Source organism: Giraffa tippelskirchi, chromosome 6 (genome assembly GCF_054371585.1).
Source record: "Giraffa tippelskirchi isolate mGirTip1 chromosome 6, T2T-mGirTip1v1.2.pri, whole genome shotgun sequence".
Taxonomy (NCBI): Eukaryota; Metazoa; Chordata; class Mammalia; order Artiodactyla; family Giraffidae; genus Giraffa; species Giraffa tippelskirchi.
The window spans coordinates 125,188,377-125,204,506 of NC_137280.1; the positions used below are offsets into that span (position 1 = coordinate 125,188,377).

Below are 16,130 nucleotides of genomic sequence, written 5' to 3' on the forward strand. Positions count from 1 at the left end.
GAGTCAGAAAGCATTATACCTCCTGCTTTGTCCTTTTCCATCAGGATTGGCTTGGCAATTCTGGGTCTTTTGTGGTTCCATATAAATTTTAGGATTATTTGTCCTAGTTCTGTGAAAAATGTCATGGGTAATTTGATAGGGATCGCATTAAGAGTAAAAATTAAGTGTAAATTGCTTTGGGTGACATTTGAAAAATATTAATTCTTCCAATCTAAGATCATAGATCTTCCCATTTCTTGGAATCATATTCAGTTTCCTTTATCAGTGTTTTATAGTCCTCAGTGTATCTTAGGTTTGTTCCTAGTTATTTTGGTGTTTTGACTCAAATTGAAACAGGATTTTAAAAATTTCTTCTTGCTGGTACTTGTTAGTATGAAGAAATGCAACAAATTTCTTTATATTGTGTCCTGTTACCTTGATGAATTCATTATTAGTCCTAATAGTTTTTTGTTGTAAATGGCTTTTATTATGTTGGAATATGTTCCCGCTATACTCACTTTGGTGAGAGATTTTTTAAAAAAAATCACGAATGGATGTTCAGTTTTGTCAAATGCTTTTCCTATGTCTACTGAGATGATCTTACGGCTTTTTGCCTTTCCTTTTTTAATCTGGTGTGTCACACTGATTTGTGTATGTTGAATAATCCTTGCAACCCTGGAATGAATCTAACTTGATCATGGTATGTGATTCTTTATGTATTTTTTGATTCATTTTGCTAATATGTTGTTGAGGATTGCTGCATTGATATTCATCAAAGATACTGGCCTGTAACTTTCTTTTTTTGTAGTATCCCTCTCTGGTTTTGGTATCAGGGTGATGGTGGCCTCATAGAATGCATTTGGGAGTGTTCCTTCTTCAGTTTTTTGGATTAGCTTGAGAAAGATAGGTACAAGTTCTTCTTTGTGTGTTTGGTAGAACTCCCCAGTGAAGCCATTAGTACTGGACTTTTCTTTGCCAGGAGTCTTTTTTTGTTTGTTTGTTTTTGTTTTAATTACAGATTTTACTTCATTTCTAGTGATTAGTGTGTTCATATTATCTGCTTCTTCTCAATTAAGTTTTAGCTGGCTATAAGTTTCTAGAAACTGGTCCATTTCTTCTATGTTGTCCAATTTGTTGGCTTATAACTGTTAATAGTATTTTTGTGATTCTTTTGTTTCTGTGGTATCAGTTGTTTGTTCTCCTTTCATTTCTTTTTTTAATGGAGTATAGTTGATTTACAATGTGTTAGTTTCTGAAATAGCTGTTTTCATAGTTTGGCATGCTTATATTATTCCATATATCTCAAATGTTGCTTTTATTTTATTTTATTTTTTCCATTTGTCTTCCTGTCTGCTGTTCTGATTGGGTGATTTCCATTACTCTACCTTCCAGATCATTTATTTGCTTTTCTGTGTCATTTATTCTATTTATTGTTTCTAGACTGGTTTTTACCTTGGCAATTGAATTGGCTGTTTTTGATTGGTTCATCTTTGTAGTTTTTAGTTCCTTGTTAGGGTGATCTGTATTTCTTTTCATAAACTTTCTTAAATCAGTGAGCATTTTAAAAATTTTATTCATTTTATTTTCTGTTGCTCTGCGTCTTTGTTGCTACACACTGGCTTTCTCTAGTTGTGCTTTGTGGGCTTCTCGTAGCATTGGTGTCTCTTGTTGCAGAGAGGACTGGCTCTCGTTACATGGGCTTTAGTAGCTGCAGCTCACAGGCTCAGTAGCTGTGGCGCACCGGCTTAGTTGCTCTGCAACATGTGGGACCTTCCTGGACTAGGAACTCATGTCCCCTGCACTGGCAGTTGGATTCTTACCAACAGGACCACCCAGGAAGTCCATCACCTTTTTTTCCCCCAAGTTTATTGAATTTGCATTAGTATTTTTATCATCAAGGAGGTATTTCCCTGAGGGGGAACATTATCCTGGAAGCCAGTGCCCCAGGCCTGCCCAGTCTTTCTCTTTGTCCTTTTAATTTCAAGGAGCTGTATTACCACCTTTTTGAACTTGGGGTCTGGTAGACTGAGCTACTGAGCTGTTTCATTACCCGTTCTTCAGGGAATTTCTCTTGCTCTTTTAATTGAGAGTACTCTCCCTTTTCATTTTACTTCTATTTCAACTACCTTTCATTTCTCTGTCTCTATGAATTTAGGAGAAACAACAGTTATCTACTGTGGTTTTGAAGGGATGTTTATGTGGAAGCATCCCCATGTAGGTTGTATGTCCAGTGTTTTTGGTGTGAGGGCTGGTTTCAGTATGGACACTAGCCTCATCTTTCCTCATTTTTGCCTCATCTTTCCTTTTGCTGGCTGTTATCCCCTAGGTGGCAAGGGAAGGAGTGGTTAGTACCTAAGAGCCTGTGCAGGGTGTGAGGTGAGGCTTCCCCTCTGCTCCATGACAGTGGCTGCCCTGTGAGGGGTGGAGTTTGCTCCTCAGATGTTGGATTAGAAGCCCTCAGGCTCGGGTCCGGGCAGGCTCCATTGTCCTGAGTGCGTGCCCTGAGGTGTGTGCCGAAGCAAGTGAGGCCGGTGCACCGCCTGGGTCGGCAGCTGCGGTTTGCCCAGAAGCAGCCCAAGGTCATGCCCCTTTCTGTGTTGCGTTTCTCCTAGGTCTAGTGCAAGGCTGTGGTGTCGAGTAGGCTGGGGGTTAGGGCGTCGTGACTGCAGGAACTGAGGTGGTTGCGCCGCCCCCAGGTCTGGTCTGTCTCTGCGGCAGTCTTCTCCCAGGAGCTGTCTGCCCGGATCTAGTGAGAGGCTGCGTCGTGGAGTGGGCGGAGCCAGGGCGGCTGGGAGGGCTGCTCTCTGACAAGGCCACTGGCCACCCCGCCCGGACCACACTGTGCAGAAGCGTGGCTAAACCGCGTCCTCTCCAGGGCCTGTCTGCCCAAGATTAGGTGCTCGTACCCTTGTGGCACTGTCCTGTGCATGTGGTGACACTGTCCTTCCAGGCTCCACCCAGATCACAACCTCCCTACCCCAGTCTGTCGCTGCGTAGCTTGACCCGGTCTTTGCCCAGATCGTGCGCCAGGCTGTGGTGTGGAGTGAGCTGGACTGGTGTGTTAGCCCCTTCGTATTGAGATGCATAGCAAGGCTGCAGACACCGGCATGTCTCTCTCCATCCTGATTGTTGGCAAGCCAGCGTGTGTGCACTTCTTCTAGAGTCTAGGCTTTGGCAGCCCTTCTTTCTCAGTGGACTTCCCAGCAGCCAAGGGGGCTTGACCCCTCTGCACAGGACACCAAGGTTGGGATGCCCAGGCTGTGGCATGTCCTGCTGGCTCCCCAGAACAAGGATCTGCCTGTGTGGACCTTCTCTTCATCATAGATCCCTCCCAGGGGTGTAGTTTTGACCTGGTAACTTTTTTTTTTTCCATCTTACCCATTTACATGGAGATCTTTCTTGCAGTTTTCATTGTTTAGGAGTTGTTCTGCTAGTATCTAGCTAGTTTTTTATGAAAATTGTTCCACATGTTTTTGAAGTGTTGTGGAGGAAGGTGAGCTCCTCCTACTCTACCATCTTGATCCTCTTGTCCTCCTGGGTCATGAGAGAAATTTATGCTGGGCTTAGAATTTTTTTATTTAAGTATAGTTGATTTACAATGTGTCAACCTCTGCTGTACAGCAAACTGACTCAGTTATAAACTTCTATGGATTTTAAAAAAATATTAATCTTTTTGCCAGTTTATACATTCTTTTTTATATTCTTTTCCATTATGGTTTATCCCAGGAGATTGGATATAATTCCCTCTGCTATACAGTAGGACCTTGTTTTTAAGACTTAGAATTTTAAATAACTGAGTTAACTGTAATTTTGTATCAGACAATAACAATGTCATTTCATTGTATTTTGTCTTCCACTGTTGCTTCTGGGAAATAAGTTCTCTGCCATTACTTAAAAAGAAATCAATCTTTTATAAGATAATCTTTTTACCTTCAGTATTCTGCCATCTCACTATGATCTATATATGTTTATTTTATCTTACATGAGATTCATTTCACTTCTTGAATTAGTGGCTTGGTGTTATGAAAAATTCTAATTATCTCCTTAAATACTGCTTTCATCCCTTCTTATTTATCCTTCTGGGACTCCAGTTAGAATAAAGTGAAATAGTATGTCTAGTTCTATCTCTCCATCTTTTATCTTTTTACTACATTTTTTTTTGTTTTCTCGTCTATTTCATCTGCTGATATGTTCTTAAAACTACGCATTTAAAAAATACCTATCCATTGAATTTTAAACTTTAATTTATTACAACTTTAGATTTCTAGAAGCTCTGTTTGTTCTTTACTCAAATACACTTGCTCATTCTTCACGATTTTTGTTCTCTCTACTTATTTTCAAACACTTATTTTCTTAGATACATAGTAATTTCATATTTTGTGTTTGATAATTCCATTATCTGACATCACTGCATGTCTGCTTCAGCTACTGCAGCTATTCTTATTTCTGCTGGTTCTCACTCGGGTATCTTGTTTCCCTGTATGTTGAACATTTTTTCTTTTTAATGGTAAGTTGCTCACTTTCCTTGGAATTCTATATTTGGAAATAACTTGAAGCCTAGGATGAAGATGGGTTATTCTAGAGATAATTTATATTTACCACATTCCAGGGGTACTACCAGTTTGATATCAATATAAAGTTATAATTCTGAGGGTTTCATTCCTTCACCACTACCCCTTACCAAGTGTCCAGGTCCAGTGCCTACAAAATACAAACTTAAATGAGGGTTAGAAGTGGTTCCAAATTCTTAGTAGTGATTCCTATCCCCCACCCTCCTTGCCCTACTTCCAGGCTTAGGGATAGTGTTTCAGGCAGTTTTTATTGTAGTCCCTGAGTGGAAGTTACATGTAGCTCCTGAACCAGTGATGGGTATCACTTTCAGAGTCTCTCCTTTGGTGGGATAAATCTCCCATGAGACTTTCTATGTTGGTTGATTATAAAACTTTTTCACCTAGTCCTTGTGCTAAAAGGCCATGAAAACTGAAGCTCTATTACTAAAGACAAATGGATACGAACAAACTATAGATACATGCAATATCACGGATGAGTTTCAAAGCATTATGCTAAATGAAGGATGCTCAATGCAAAAGGCCACATACTGTGTGATGATTCTACCTATACAGGAACAGGAATCAGATCAGTGTGGTTACCAGGGGCTGTGGGTGGGGTGAGAGACTGAATAAAAATAGGCCTGAGGAAACTTTAGGGGGTAATGGAAATATTCTGTACCTTGATTTTGTTGGTAGTTAAGTGACTGTGTACGTCTGTCACTCATCAAATTGTATACTTTAAAACTGAATTTTACTGCATGGAAGTTATATATCAATAAAGCCGACTTTAAATAAAACATCTCCCTTTCTTACTTACACACACACTCACACACAGACAGACATGTACACACATACCCCTAAAGGTCAAACGTACTTACATCTCTGAATGTCTCAGAGTAAAGCTGATATGGGTGGTCTGATGATCTCTGGATTACTAGAGGCAAAAATTTTTGTCTATTCAGTGCTGTATCCCTGGCACATAGAACAGTCCTAAAATATTATAGGACCTCTATAAATACTGGCTAATTGACTGAATTAATAAATGTTAAGTAACGACCTGCTAACTTTTAAAGATCAAAAAATTTTTTATGAGTGCCAAAGATCTTTGTCATGAGAAAAGTAGTAGACTTGGAGTAGGAATCTGATTTCTGTGACTATTTGTTTCTAACTTGGAGTTAAGACATCCTATTTCTCTGGGCCTCAAGTTTCTTTACATATAAGATGAAACCTATACTAGGTATTGTCTCAGTTTCTCACAGGAAGAAAAGCCCTACAATTTTCACTCTCCATATCTATTCTCTTTTCATCTGCCTCTTCCATATCCAGAAGTCCAGAAATAATAAGATGAATCATCAGTGACATGTTATCTTGAGTTTATTAAATTTTAGAAATTAATTTCCTCAATTGTTATATTTGAAGCATATCAGAAATGAGGCATCATTTAATACATATTTATTAATACATTATTAATTTTTCATGACTCTTATTGTGGAATTGGGGTAAGCAGAAATGCTTAATATGTACACGTATTCCCCAGAGCCTCATGAGAGTGAACTAAGGAACAATCGGAATAGTCAGGCAATCTTGGAAGGATTAGGGAACAACACTTTTAATTTCTTAATTGAAGTAGAGTTGATTTACAATGTTGTGTTAATTTCTGCTGTACAGCAAAGGTGATTCAGTTGTACATACATATATATGTATATATACACATTTTTAAAAAATGTTCTTTTCCATTACCGTTTATCACAGGATATTGAATATAGATCCTTGTGCTATAGTAGGACCTTGTTGTTTATCCATTCTCTGTATAATAGTCGATATCTGCTAACCCCAGCCTCCCATTCCATCCCCTCCCCGCTGGCAACAAGTCTAGAGAACACTTGTAAAATGTATCTAAAATTACCTGAAAAGAATTTCAAAAATATTAATAAAATTTGCAGTAATAATCTGTATTAGCTATTATATATAACTAATGAATACTGATTATTGCATAAAAATACTTTAAAATTTTTGACATTTATCCATAATAATGAAAAATCAATTTTTAAGGAAGTTTGAAAATCAGTAAGTAGTATTGAGACAGATCACCCTAAAAGACAGAAAAAACGATAAAGTTTATTCCCTTTCTCACAGTGTTCTTAAATATTGCACTAGCCTTCCTTTCTTCCATGGCCTCTAAACCTGTGTACATGCTCTTCCCTATTACTAAGTCACTGTTGCCCTTCCTGGATAACTTCTCATCTTTCAGAGTCTGATCTTTCATAACCTTGCATCCCCCACCTAGAATTTTGAGTTCTTCTATCATGCTGTATTCTTCTTATGATAATCTGTAACATATTTACTGCTAACAATTAATTGCCTATCTTACCTTTAGGACCCTAGTTTTTTGAGGCTGAAATGGTATCCATCTCATCATATTTTCTGGCCCTGAGTAGGCCAAACACATAGAAGGTGCTTAATAATTAGTAACTGAAAGGCTATAGTGCTGATTGAGTGTTAGGTGAAATAAAACTTTAGAAGTCCCTTGATTTAACACTTCCATGAAAAAGAGCTAGCGTAGGTTTTATATATATGTGTATATATGTATATATATATGTATATATTTAGTTGAAGGATAATTGCTGTACAATATTGTGCCAAACACCAACATGAATCAGCCATAGGTGTACCTATGTCCCTCCCTCTTAAACTTCCCCCACCATCCCACTCCTTTAGGTTGTTAACAAGCCCTGGTTTGAGTTCCAAGTCACACAGCAAATTTCCACTGGCTATCTATTTTACATATGATAATATATATGTTTCCATGTTACTGTCTCCATACATCCCACCCTACGTCCATAAATCTGTTCTCTATGTCTGTGTCTCCATGGTTGCCCTGCAAATAGGTTCATCAGTACCATCTTCTAGATTCCATATACATGTTAATATATGATGTTTGTTTTTCTATTTCTGACTTACTTCACTCTGTGTAATAGGCTCTAGGTCCATCCACCTCATTAGAACTGATTCAAATGCATTCCTTTTATGGCTGAGTAATATTCTATTGTATGTGTGTACCAGAGCTTCTTTGTTCATTTATCTGTTGATGGACAACTAGGTTGCTTCCATGTTCTAGCTATTGTAAACAGTGCTGCAATGAACTTTGGGGTACATATATCTTTTAAAATTTTGGTTTCCTCAGGGTATATGACTAGGAGTGGGATTGTTGGGTCATATGGTGGTTTTATTCCTAGCTTTTTTAGGAATCTCTATACCATCTTCCATAGTGGCCGTATCAATTTACATTCCCTCCAAGAGTGCAAGAGGGTTCTCTTTTCCCCACACTCTCTCCAGCATTGTTTGTAGATTTTTTGATGATGGCCATTCTGACCTGTGTGAGGTGATATCTCATTGTAGTTTTGATTTTCATTCCTCTAATAATAAGTGTTGAGCATCTTTTCATGTGTTTATCAGCCATCTGTATGTCTTCTGTGGAGAAATGTCTGTTTAGGTCTTTTGCCCACTTTTTGATTGGGTTGTTTGTTTTTCTGGTATTGAGTTGTATGAGCTGCTTGTATATTTTGGAAATAAATCCTCTGTCAGTTGTTAAATTTACTATTATTTTCTCCCATTCTGAGGGTTGTCTTTTCACCTTGTTTATAGTTTCCAGTTTAATTAGATCCTACTTATTTTTGTTTTTGTTTCTATTACTCTAAGGAGGAATACAGCATCACCGCAGATGGTGACTGCAGTCATGAAATTAAAAGACACTTGCTCCTTGGAAGAAAAGTTATGACCATCCTAGACAGCATATTAAAAAGCAGAGACATTACTTTGCCAACAAAGGTCCATCTAGTCGAGCCTATGGTTTTTTCAGTAGTCATGTATGGATGTTGAGAGTTGGACTATAAAGAAAGCTGAGTGCTGAAGAATTGGTGCTTTATAACTGTGGTGTTGGAGAAGACTCTTCAGAGTCTCTTGAACTACAAGGAGATCCAACCAGTCCATCCTAAAGGAGATCAGTCCTGAATATTCATTGGAAGGACTGATGCTGAAGCTGAAACTCCAATATTTTGGCCACCTGATGCGAAGAACTGACTCACTATAAAAGATTCTGATGCTGGGAAAGATTAAAGGCGGGAGGAGAAGGGGACAACAGGATGAGATGGTTGGATGGCATCACTGACTCAATGGACATGAGTTGGAGTAAACTCCAGGAGTTGGTGATGGACAGGGAGGCCTGACATGCTGCAGTCCATGGGGTCTCGCAGAGTCAGACACGACTGAGTGACTGAACTGAACTCTAGGAGGTGGGTCATAGAGGATCTTGCTGTGATTTATGCCATAGAGTGTTCTGTGTTTTCCTCTAAGAGTTTTATAGATTCTGGTCTTACATTTAGGTCTTTAATCCATTTTGAGTTTATCTTTGTGTATAGTGTTAGGGAGTATTCTAATTTTATTCTTTACACGTAGCTGTCCAGTTTTCCCAGCAGCACTTACTGAAGAGAATTTCTTTGCCCCATTGTATATTCTTGCTTCCTTTGTCAAAAATAAGGTACCCACAGGTGTATGAGTTTATTTCTGGGCTTTCTGTCTTGTTCCATTGGTCTATATTTCTGTTTTTGTGGCATAGGCTGTTTTTTTAGTGACTGAATTCTAAAACTCCTTTATTTGGCTCATGAGAAGGATTTAAAAACTCTGTGGCATGGACAATTTGCAAGAATAGGAGGCCTAGTGATTATGATTGCAATGATCAGAAACAGCTTAACATGGCTTATAAACAAGTGAACATAAAAAACTAGTTTGTGAACTACGTCTTAGAAAATGCTTTGAAAGCCACTGGTTCATATAAAATAGGAAGTTCAGAAGAGGCTCTCTACATCAAGGAAGTTTATGTTTCTATTTTGAGGCACAGTAGGCATCTGTAATTACCTCAAAAGAGGAAAAAATTTTCCCAAGTAGGGAAATCATAGGCAGAGGATTAAATACTATCGACAGAGCTACAAAGAAACTGCCTCAGTATATCCTTCAGGCAGCCACCATTACAGTCAAGTACCTATATACTTTGATCTAATATCAAGGAATTTTGAATTTAGAATTTATTACATGTATTCAGTTCAGTTCAGTCGCTCAGTCGTGTCTGACTCTTTGTGACCCCATGAACTGCAGCACGCCAGGCCTCTCTGTCCATCACCAATTCCCAGAGTCAACCCAAACCCATGTCCATCAAGTTGATGATGCCAGCCATCTCATCCTCTGTCGTCCCCTTCTCCTCCATCCCTCAATCTTTCCCAGCATCAGGGTCTTTTCAAATGAGTCAGCTCTTCGCATCAGGTGGCCGAAGTATTGGAATTTCAGCTTTAACATCAGTCCTTCCAGTATACAGGCCATCAAAGCTGGAAGTTCATGTAATCTCTACTTCAAGTAGTAGTATTTAAAAGAAATCCAAGCTGTATAATATTTTCATAATAGGTTGTCACATTAAACCAAGTTTTAATCACCTCATTGAATCTACTCTACCAAGTTCACAAAGGACCTCCATCTTTGAACCTCAAGTTTCATCTCACTAAACACAGCTGTATTGCCTTCTTCCTTCTTGACATAATTTCTCCACATGACTTTTGGAACACTTTCTCTTCTGATTTTCTATGACTACCTGGCTACTCCGCCTCAGTCTCCTTTGCTAACTTCTCTCCATTTTCTAGACCTCAAAATGTTGATGTACCCTAGCACTGGCCATCTTTTCTAACTACATTAATTCCCTAAGTGATCTTATTAAATTTCATTGCTTTAATTATAGTTTTCCTAGTGTTTTCTCAAGTCTTTCTAGATGTGGTATCTCCCCATAAGTCCACAAACCCAAATAACCAGTAGCTCAATCAACACAACTTATAACAAGCATTTCGAATTGTGCATGGCCACAATTCTTAATCTTTTCCATACTAAAACTAACCCTGAATTTCCATAACAGTAAATGGCACCACCAATACCAAAATACCCCAAAGGGCCATTTTTCTTTAACACTCCATATGTAAGACCATTATCAAATCATGTCAAATTTTATCTTTAAAATATGAATCAAATCCAACCAATTTATGTTAACTCCAGCACTATTACCCTAACTCAAACTATCACTTTCTTTTTTAATTAATTTAATTGGAGAATAATTACTTTACAGCATTATGGTGGGTTTTGCCATACATTGACATGCATCAGCCACAGGTGCACATGTCCCCCCCATCCTGAACACCCCTCCCAGCTCCCTCCCCACCCCATCCCTCTGGGTGGTTCCAGAGCACTGGCTTTGAGTGCCCTGCTTCATGTATCAAACTTGCAATGGTCATCTATTTTACATATGGTAATGTACATGTTTTAATGCTATTCTCTCAAATCATCCCACTCTTGCATTCTCCCACATAGTCCAAAAGTCTGTTCTTTACATGTTTCTTTTGCTACCTTGCATATAAGATCATCATTACTGTCATTCTAAATTCCATATATATGCATTAATATACTGTATTAGTGTTTCTCTTTCTGACTTATTTTACTCTGTATAATAGGCTCTCATTTCATCTACCTCATTAGAACTGACTCATGCATTTTTTTTTTATAGCTGAGTAATATTCCATTGTGTATATGTTCCACAACTTCCTTATACATTCGACTGCCAGTGGACATCTATGTTGCTTCCATGTCCTGGCTATTGTAAACAGTGCTGCAATGAACACTGGGGTACATGTGTCTCTTTCAATTCTGCCCATATCCATATTTCTACAATGGCCTTCTAACTGGGATTCCCTTCTTATGCCCATACAACAATCAGACTTACCTTTTTTTTAAAATTTCATTTGGATCTCCATTCAAAACCCTCTCTGGGTTTCTCATCATCCCCTTCTTTTTATTTTAAAATTTTTTATTGGAGTATAGTTGATTTACAGTGTTATGTTTAAGGTGTACAGCAAAGTGAATCAGTTATACATATACATTTATCCCCCTTTTAAAGATTCTTTTCCCATACATATCACTACAGAGTATTGAGTAGAGTTCCCTGTGCTATATGAGAGGTCGTTATTAGTTATCTATTTTATATATAGTAGTGTTCGTATTTTAATCCCAAACTTCTAATTTATCCACTCCCCTTATCCCCTGTAAGCATAAGTTTGTTTTCTACACCTGTAACTATGTCTGTTTTTTAAATTTCATTTATTTATTCATGGCTGCACTGAGTCTTCATTGCTGTGTGGGCTTTCTCTAGTTGTGGTGAGTGGGGGCTACTCTTCATTGTGGTGCGTGGGCTTCTCTTTGCAGTGGCTTCTCATTGCCGGGCATGGGCTCTAGGAATGGGAAGTTCAGTAGTTGAAGCTTATAGGGCAGTAGTGTGTCACACAGGCTTAATTGCTCCTTGGAATGTGGGATCTTCCCAGACCAGGGATGGAACCCATGTCCCCTGCACTGGTAGGTGAATTTTTAACCACTAGACCACCACAGAAGTCCCTCTATTTCTGTTTTGTAGATAAGTTAACTTCTACTTTTTTTTTTTAAGATTCTACAAATAAGCAATATCATATGATATCTATCTGACTTATTTCACTCAGCATGACAATCTCTAGGTCTATCCATGTTGCTCTAAATGGCTCCCTATAGGCAGAGACTTTGTACTGTGTACCCAGAGCCTAGAAGAGAGTCTGACACTTAACAGATGATTAATAAGTATCTGCTGAGTAAATAGGTGAATCACAGAGTATATTTTTCCAAGTATTTTTTTAACTTTGGTATCAGATATTATAACCTGGTAAAACAGAAAGATAACAATGATTATATGACACCTGTCTTTGTAACTACATGCTAGGATCATACTTAGAGCCTCATCCACCTCATTTTTTCACATGACTGTAATCAGTTCAGTTCAGTCACTCAATCATGTCCGACTCTTTGTGACTCCATGGACTGCAGCACACCAGGCTTCCCTGTCCATCACCAACTCCCAGAGCTTGCTCAAACTCATGTCCATCAAATTGGTGATGCCATCCAACCATCTTATTCTCTGTTGTCCCCTTCTCCTCCTGCCTTCAATCTTTTCCAGCATCAGGGTCTTTTCCAGTGAATCAGCTCTTTGCATCAAGTGGCCGAAGTATTGGAGCTTCAGCATTAGTTCTCCCAATGATTATTCAGGGTTGACTTCCTTTAGGATTGACAGGTTTGATCTTCTTGCAGTCCAAGGGACTCTCAAGAGTCTTCTCCAACACCACAGTTCAAAAGCATCAATTCTTCAGTGCTCAGCTTTCTTTATAGTTCAACTCTCACATCCATACATGACCACTGGAAAAACCATAGCCTTGGCTAGATGGACCTTTGTTGGCAAAGTAATGTCTCTGCTTTTTAGTATGCTATCTGGGTTGGTCATAGCTTTCCTTCCAAGGAGTAAACGTCTTTTAATTTCATTGCTGCAATCACCATCTGCAGTGATTTTGGAGCCCAGAAAAATAAAGTCAGCCACTGTTTCCACTGTTTGCCCATCTATCTGCCATGAAGTGATGGGACCAGATGCCATGATGTTAGTTTTCTGAATGTTGAGCTTTAAACCAACTTTTTCACTCTCCTCTTTCACTTTCATCAAGAGGCTCTTCAGTTCTTCTTCACTTTCTGCCATAAGGGTGGTGTCATCTGCATATCTGAGGTGATTGATATTTCACAAATACTTAATGAATTTCTGTAGTAGGTCAGGTACTATGCTAAGCACAAGGAAATAGTAGAGAAGACAGATATAGGGTCTGTGCTCTCATAGGATTTACCTTAGAGTAGAGGCAGTTAGAGAATGGGCAGAGAAATACATAAAATGAGTAAAAATTGTGATGACTGTTCCTAATATTATGTGCTACAAAAAGGTGGACTGTGGTAGGCAGAATAATGCCCCTCTCAAAGATGTCCACAATTCTAGTTCTCAGAAGTTGTGAATATGTTATAATATAGGGGAATTAATGTTGCTAAATCACCTGACATTGAGATCAGGACAGTTTACTGAAATATCTGGCTGGATCCAACAATGTTGAAAGAGTGAAAAAGAGGGAAGAGAGGCTCAGAATCTGAGAGATTTGAAAATGCTGCTCTACTGATGGTGAAGGTGGAAGGAGCCACAAGCCCGGAAATGGATCCTCCCCTAGAGCCTCTTGATGTTGGCCTAGGGACACCCATTTCAGACTGGTGACCTCCAGAAGTCTCAGACCATAAGTTTGTATTGTTTAAAGTCACTGGGTTTGTGATTACTCACTATAGCAGCAAATAAAAACAATGACATGGGGACTTCAGACAGAAGAGTCAATGCAAGCTTTCTCTAAAAAGGTATGATTAACCTGAGAGTTGAAGGATTGGAAGGAACATGATACGAAAAGAGCTGGTGATAATGCATTCCAGGCAGAGAGAGCAGCAAGCCCAAGGGCCTTAAGATTGGAAAGAGATAAGTTCTAGAACTGATGAAAGCTCAGTAATTGAAGTGTGATAATGGAGGGAGGAAACAGTTAATAAGAAATTGGAAATTTAGGTAGGACTAGTTTTTCCAGGGCCTTACAGGCTACATTAAGGAACTTAGGTTGTATAACATAATTAACATGTAAAAATCATAGTACATAGCTCAATAGATATTTAAAGGGTGAACAAACTCGAGTAACCACCACCCAGATCAAGAAACAAAACATTACCAGTTCCCTCTGAGGCCTCCCTCTTACCCCTTTTCCAGTGTTGATCTCCACTAAAGGCAACTACTATTCTGACTTAGTTTTTCCAATAATTGAGCTTTATATAAGTAGAATCATAAAAAATGTTGTGTTTGAGTTTCTCCTGCTGAATATTATATTGTTATGAGATTTACACATACTGTTGCATTTAGCAGTAGTTTTTTTTAAAGGTCATTGCTATATATGTTTCTGTATATAGCAATAAAAATATATCTATCTATTCTATCATTGCGGTTCGGATTGCTTCCAAGTTTGAGTTACAACGAACAGGTCAAGAAGCAACATTTAGAACTGGACACGGAACAGTAAGACTGGCTCCAGATAGGGAAAGGAGTATGTCAAGGCTGTATATTGTCACCCTGCTTATTTACATCATGTGAAATGCCAAGCTGGATGAAGCATAAGCTGGAATAGATTGCTGGGAGAAATATCAATAACCTCAGATACGCAGATGACACCACCCTTACGGCAGAAAGGGAGGAAGAACTGAAGAGCCTCTTGATGAAAGTGAAAGAGGAGAGTGAAAAAGTTGGCTTAAAGCTCAATATTCAGAAAACTAAGATCATGACATCCAGTTTCATCACTTCATGGCAAATAGATAGGGAAACAGTGGAAACAGTGGCTGACTTTATTTTTCTGGGCTCCAAACACTGCAGATGGTGATTGCTGCCATGAAATTAAAAGACGCTTACTCCTTGGAAGGAAAGTTATGACCAACCTAGACAGCATATTAAAAAGCAGAGACATTACTTTGTCAACAAAGGTCCATCTAGTCAAGGCTATGGTTTTACCAGTAGTCATGTAGGAATGTTAGAGTTGGACTATAAAGAGGGCTAAGTGCAGAAGAATTGATGCTTTTGAACTGTGGTGTTGAAGAAGACTCTTGAGAGTCCCTTGGATTGCAAGGAGATCCAACCAGTCCATCCTAAAGGAGATCAGTCTTGAATATTCATTGGAAGGACTGATGCTGAAGCTGAAACTCCAATACTTTGTGGACACCTGATGGGAAGAACTGACTCACTGGAAAAGACCCTGATGCTAGGTAAGACTGAGGGCAGGAGAAGGAAGGGGATGACAGAGGATGAGATGGTTGAATGGCATCACCGACACGATGGACATGAGTTTGAGTAGGCTCTGGGAGCTGGCGATGGGACAGGGAAGCCTGGCGTGCTGCAGTCCATGGGGTCTCGCAAAGAATTGGATGCAACTTAGCAACTGAACATTCTTTTTTTTTTTTTTTTGATGTTTCTGAAAATTGCTTTTTTTTAAAAAAAATTATGTATTTTTTTACTTTATAACATTGTACTGGTTTTGCAATACATTGACATGAATCCACCATGGGTGTACATGTGTTCCCCTTCCAGAACCCCCCTCCCACCTCCCTCCCCATCCCATCCCTCCAGGTCATCCCGGTGCACCAGCCCCGAGCACCCTGTATCATGCATCGAACCTGGACTGGCGATTTGTTTCACATATGATAATTTACATGCGTCAATGCCATTCTCCCATATCATCCCACCCTCGCCCTCTCCCATAGAGTTCACAATACAGTTCTATACATCTGTGTCTCTTTTGCTGTCTCGCATACAGGGTTATCTTTACCAATTTACTAAATTCCATACATATGCGTTAGTATACTGTATTGGTGTTTTTTCCTTCTGGCTTACTTCACTCTGTATAATAGGCTCCAGTTTCATCCACCTCATTAGAACTGATTCTAATGTGTTTTTTTAATGGCTGAATAATATTCCATTGTGTATATGTACCACAGCTTTTTTATCCATTCGTCTGAGGATGGACATCTAGGTTGCTTCCATGTCCTGGCTATTATAAACAGTGCTGCGATGAACATTGGGGTACACATGTCTCTTTCACTTCTGGTTTCCTC

The 16,130-nt window shown here is 39.0% G+C and overlaps 1 protein-coding gene across 2 annotated transcripts in view; it reads left to right on the forward strand.

Moving 5' to 3' along the window:
- Positions 1 to 16,130, forward strand: part of PCDHB1 (protocadherin beta 1) — a 107,755-nt gene that overhangs the window by 26,232 nt on the left and 65,393 nt on the right. The gene's annotated exons all lie outside the window — the stretch shown is intronic.